The 6,081-nt window shown below is 33.3% G+C and overlaps 1 non-coding gene across 1 annotated transcript; it reads left to right on the forward strand.

Annotated features, from left to right (window-relative positions):
- The first annotated feature begins 34 nt into the window (after positions 1–34).
- Positions 35–107, forward strand: TRNAE-CUC (transfer RNA glutamic acid (anticodon CUC)). Its single transcript has one exon. It is a non-coding gene; the product is annotated as a tRNA-Glu (tRNA).
- The last annotated feature ends 5,974 nt before the right edge of the window (positions 108–6,081 follow it).

Consider the following 6,081-nt stretch of genomic DNA (forward strand, 5'->3'; position numbering starts at 1 on the left):
TACAAATATATTTACTGCACCAACTAGTCAACTGTCCGTTGTAGTCTAGGTGGTTAGGATACTCGGCTCTCACCCGAGAGACCCGGGTTCAAGTCCCGGCAACGGAATACTTTTTTGCTGTTTTTGAGTTTTTTTTTTTATCATTTGAAATTTAAAATTTATTTTAATTTCGTAAGCCTTGTACCTTTTTTATTTAAAATTTTGATCTCTCTATTTAATTTTGATGCTAAAATCAACATTGTCAAAGGTAAATAACTTTTTAAACCCTCAACATTAGGGGTGAGCAAAACTCGATTCGATTCGAAAAAATCAAAAAAAAATTCGAATTTCAAGTTAAACGAATCGAGTTAATCGAGTTATTCGAATCAACTCGAATTTTTTTCAAATTTCGAGTTCGAATCGAGTTGAGTTTTCAAATTCGAATAACTCGAATAATTCGAATATCAAACTATAATATTTTACATTTTTACCCCAAACTCCTAAACCTTTTACTTTTCCCTCAAAACTTTTACTCCTTCCCACTTTCCCCCCAAAACTTTTACTCCCCTCCCCTCCCCTCCCAACCCCCCAATCTACCCAAAATCCATTTCCCACCAAAATTTTACTCTCCCATTTATTTTTTCTCAAAATTTTACTCCCAAAAACCCTCAAAACCTTTTATTTTCTCCCAAAATTTTTACTCTCTCCCACTTTTCCCCTAAAACTTTTATTCCCTTCCCATCCCACCTCCAATCTACCCTAAACCCTCCCCCCTCCAATTTTTTTTTAATATTTTTCCTCCAAAATTTTACTCCCCATATTTACTTTCCCTCAAACTTTTATTCTCCAAAACTTTTTATTTCCCCCCTAAACTTTTACTTCTCACCCTTTACCCTCAAATAAAAAATCAAAAATTATCCAAAAAAAAATCACTAAACATAAATAGTAATAATTTTATTTATATCTACTATTTATATTATTAAATTAAATTTCACATTTTATATTATTTATATTGTTTATATTATTGAATTGTTTAGTCATATTGAATATTTATATTAAAATTGAATTATTAATTATGCCATAAAATATTCGTGTTAAAATTTTATATTGGTATCAATTTCACATTTTATTTTTAAAATAACTTTTATTAAAAAATCACATTTTACATTTAATATATTTTTAATTCCAAAATACATAGTGACAAGAATCAAGATAATTGAAACAACTAAGCAAGCAAAGAAGCTAACCAATATATAAAAATTAATAAATAAATTATGAGGTGAAGAAAGTTAATAAAAAATTTGATTAAGGTGGACAAATTTTATTATGATGAGTGACAGTGGTTACAAGGACCCAAAATTATTTTTTAAAATTTAACTCGAACAAATATATTCGATTCGATTCGATTTGAATTCCATCTCACTTGACTCGATTCGATTCAAGAAAACTTCAAATAAAGTTAGGATGATAAAATGATATTCGAAAACTCGATTAACTCAAAAATTTTCGATTCGATTCGATCGAATGCTCACCCCTACTCAACCTAACTTATAACTTTCTGTCAATTTGACTTTTGCCTGGGTTGAAGTCCCAGCAACGAAATATTTTTGCTGTTTACCTCTTTTAATTGCTGCTTGCTGTGTTTCGCAAAAGGAAGGAAAAACTGTTAGGTGCCACTATTGAGATGACAAAGGTTGTGGAAACATTTTGCTTAAGACTTTAGTTGAAAAAAAAAACAATACTTTTTTGGTCAGGAAAAAAAATTTATTATTCTTCATCAGCTGCTTTCAGCACCTCTGTGTTTTACTATTCAATCTTGTTATCTCTTGTTTTCAGTAGGCCCATTGGTCAATTTTAGCGACCATACATGTCCGAAACATGTTACTACTAGAAAACATCACCTTCGTTCATTGAAACATAGCATTTTGCATTTCGTGATTCCTGACCCGTCAGTCCCTTGATGGCTAAATGAAAAGGAAATTGAGCGAAAGTGAAATAAAGAATATAATAAATTAATTATACAGATCAATACATACTGTACAATCATCTACGAACAATACCTGGCACCAACAACTTGTGCATATCCAGCGATGGTTCACCAAGAGAGGAAAAGTGTTACTGCTGCGATATAGCCATTCTTCAAAACCTGTTAATAGCAAATATCTTCAGTAGCAATCCTCTCTCGCTATCATACCTGAATTATAATATATTAGCAAAATAACTAAATATTGAACACATAAAAGCATTTAGTTCTTGGCGTAACTCTGTTTTAATTGTTAATTCACATCGTGTAAGGAGCTAGGATGTAATTGCACTTATCTGCAAACTGAAATCAACATGACAAGGATAGTTCGTGTGTAGAACAAACTTTTTGACTTTATGAGTCTGCGAACTACAAAAGCAGACTAAGAATTTATGGCCACAGATCCTAATTCTAATAGTAAAATGACTTTAGAAAAAAACAGAAATAATAGGTACAAAGATATATCTAAATGCCTTCTTAACCATATATGTTATAACGCTGCCTTGTCTTTAATTTTGGGTGTTGGGATTAGTATTTATTTTCAATACCTGGCCATCAAATAAGATGCCAAAACCACGAGTACAATAATAGCAGAAATAATCAGCACAAAGAGTGGTCCGAGGACAAGGATCATAAGCAGAATGAATAACCATTTGGTCTATGTGTAGACAAAATCAATTTGCCATGAGGGAGGGAAATATGCAAAAAATTAAGGCATAAGCTGCTAGAGAAATCCTTTTCACCCCATAACAACTGCAAATAAAAAAATAAAGTATCATGCCAAACTACTTGGTTTATCATCCTATGCAACAAACACCATAGGTAAAAGCTAATGTGTATAACGAGCATAAAAACCCCTTGCAACATTGCTACCTGCATGTGGTGGATTCCACAAGGACGCCCTAATTCACTCCAGACATCCTGCATGAAAGGGAATAGCAAGAACTTAGTAATATCCCCCCACGAGACTAGAGAGAACAGTTAACGGCAGAGAAGAGAAAAGAATATAAAGTTAAATCTCTTCAAATCAATTTGAGATTTACCTGAGGCGATGCACCAAAAGGAATGTGCTGGCCTCCAACAGTGAAGAACAATTCTTCCCCAAGCTGGCAACATGGACATAGGAATTTGTTAGATTCAAATATTTGCCTCTATAACAAGAGACCAGTGGTACTCTAAAACCCACTGAAGCAAACAGGCCAATGAATATACCTAGAGCAAAATGACTCATCCCTTTTCTAAAAAGACCACTGGATTTCAATAGACAATCGAAAAAGACAGGAAGAAAAGTAAAGAAGCATTCAGCTGCAGAAATGAGATGACCAACTGACTCGTATTAACAACAGAACCAAGGAAGATAGAAGTCAAAACCATGGCATGCACTTATTCCATGTACAGGCTGCCAGCAGGTAACGGAGGAGCAGAAGCCTTGTCCATTTAGGACCCAACACCAACCTTTGCACCTGCAGAACCATCATATATTGATACACGCAAGAAACAGGAATGGTACCATCTGGAAACTCCAAAGACAATTCTGCTGTCAAGTAAACGAGCAAAAATCAACTTATTGAGAGTTAAGAGTAGGCATGAGTAGTGACCATGTAAGGAGAAAAAATTAAAAAAACTAAAAAACGTTCTCCATCATGGCAGAAATCTGTATGCTGACTTGGAAATCGGAATAGGAAAAGCAAATGAAAGACCCTGCAAAATAACACAAAAAAAAAAAAAACTGCACAATTGGAGACAAAGTTAGAACCACTGAAATAGAAAGCACAGCAGTATGTAAATATAATCAAGGTACATACCAGGTAGAATAGGGTACTAACACCTATATCTTTATCATAAGTTTCGGGACAGGTTGGGCCAAAAGAGAGTAGACAGCTACAAAAATAGCTGGAGTGGATGGTCCCCTGAATGCAGGAACAAGGTTGATCACCTAAGCATGTATGAAATATCGTAGGAAAATAAAACTTAGGGCTTAATGAAGACGTTTGACACTGAAAATTTCGATAATGCATAGTCTCTAATAGAGAATCTAAAATATAGAAAATAAATAAATTTAAAAAATACCATAAACAGATGATGTGGAGGAAACTATAAGAAAGTATTAAAACGAAACATGTATGTGAACTGAAAAAAAAAAGACATGAGACGAAGAGTCCAAACCCAGATGAAAACCATGATCCGGAAGCTTATAAGAATATCAAGCTTAAGAGGCTCCTGCGCAACAAAAACATAATGTTGAAGGTTGGTATGAATATAAACTTATCCTGACCACATAGTAAAAAAAGCAGAGAAGCAGACGCCAAACGCCAAACGCCAACTTTACCAGCCAATACATATATACATGTAATACATTGCGAACATCTCCGACTGCAGAATTTTGTATATCTGAATTCCACGTGAAAGAGATTCACCTTGTACTGAAAAGTTCAACAAACTACTGAATCGCGAAAAACTAAGGAAACAGTACATTTAATAGTACAGGCCAAACCTCATCATAATACTTCACATAACAACATCGCAAATGTTAAGCTGTTGCTCTATTTGAGCAAATGCTTCACATATCGGCATCCCTGAAATAAACAGTACAAAAATGAAAAAAAAAGCAATCTTATAATCGTAATTTCAACTTCTCAAGTAAACAAAAACACAGACAACAAGATAAAATCAGTAAACACTCCAAAAAATAATAATCAATTTATTCTCATCAGCTGCAAGCTTTCAGCAAACTTTTTTGAAATTTAGTAACGATAATCATCTGAGATAAAATATTGCCTAAAATTTTGATTAAAATAAAATGCAATTAATAAACCAATCAAGATCCGTTCCAAGATTAAATTAAAGAGAACGATTTGAAAATTAAAGAGGCAAAAAATTTAATTTTTCACGATAGTTGTTTCTTTTGCAGTGAGGGGTTTAGTGGTGCACATTGATTGGCGAGGAACGGTTAGAGAGCTAGTAGCTAGAGAGGATGTGACCGGCGATGGAGAACCTGGATGGTTGCGCATAAGGTTTGTGGAAGGAAAAGAAGAAAAAAAGGAAGGAGGAGAAAGAAATAATAATAATAATAATAATAATAGGAGAGCGAGAAAGAAAGAAAGAAAGAAAAGAAGTTTTTTTTTTTCTGACATGGCATGCTCATGTGGCTGCATCACATCAGCTTCATCGGTAAATACTAATAATTAACATAAATTTTGTTAATTTAAAGGTTTAATTGGGTGTAAAAAATTCAAGGAGACTCCATTGATATAAATAAAGATATTTTGATAATCTCATTTTCAAATGTAAAAACTAGGGTAATTTATCAATAAAAGCCCTTTAAAAGCCTTTTTTTTAAAAATTACCGAAATGGACTCATTTTTTGATTATTTACCGGAATGGTCCTTTTTCTGGGAAATCGCGTCCACGTCAGCGCGATGTCAAGGTACGCGTCAGGAAATCGCGTCCTTGAGAGCGCGATTTCCGTCCACGTCAGCATCTCGCGCTGATGTGGACGCAATTTCGGCCTGCGCGTGAACAGTACCCAACGGTCAAAAAAATAAAATACCTGGCCCATTTCGATAAATTTTAAAAATATAGGGCTTTTTCGGTATTTTGAAAAAATAAATTTTGAATATTTTTGTACTTGTATTTATTTTTTTAATCAATTAACTCTTCAATATTACATCAATAGCAACAAGTACAAAAAAAATTCAAAACCGTTACCAACAAGATTTGAACCAAGGTACTAAGAGAAAAGAGCAAACATCTTAACCAACTAAGCTAAACTAATTAATTGACATATTATAGAAATACTATTATTATCTTAATTATATTACTTACGTTCTAACGATTTATCGGACCTATTCCATACACGTGTCAAATCAAAAAAATAATACAACAATTCTGTAAAAATAATCCGGTGTTTTCTTCAAATAAATAAGGAAAATAATGATTTGAATGTTTCAAAATTCAATTTTAAACCGAAAAAATCAAAATTTAGGGGCAAAAAAGGATCTTTTTCGATGAAAAATTTGGCAAACCACCTTAGGCGGTTTGTTAGCGCGTAGATCTCGAAAAGTTATTCGAAATCAAAA

Source organism: Gossypium raimondii, chromosome 10, assembly GCF_025698545.1.
Source record: "Gossypium raimondii isolate GPD5lz chromosome 10, ASM2569854v1, whole genome shotgun sequence".
Classification (NCBI taxonomy): domain Eukaryota; kingdom Viridiplantae; phylum Streptophyta; class Magnoliopsida; order Malvales; family Malvaceae; genus Gossypium; species Gossypium raimondii.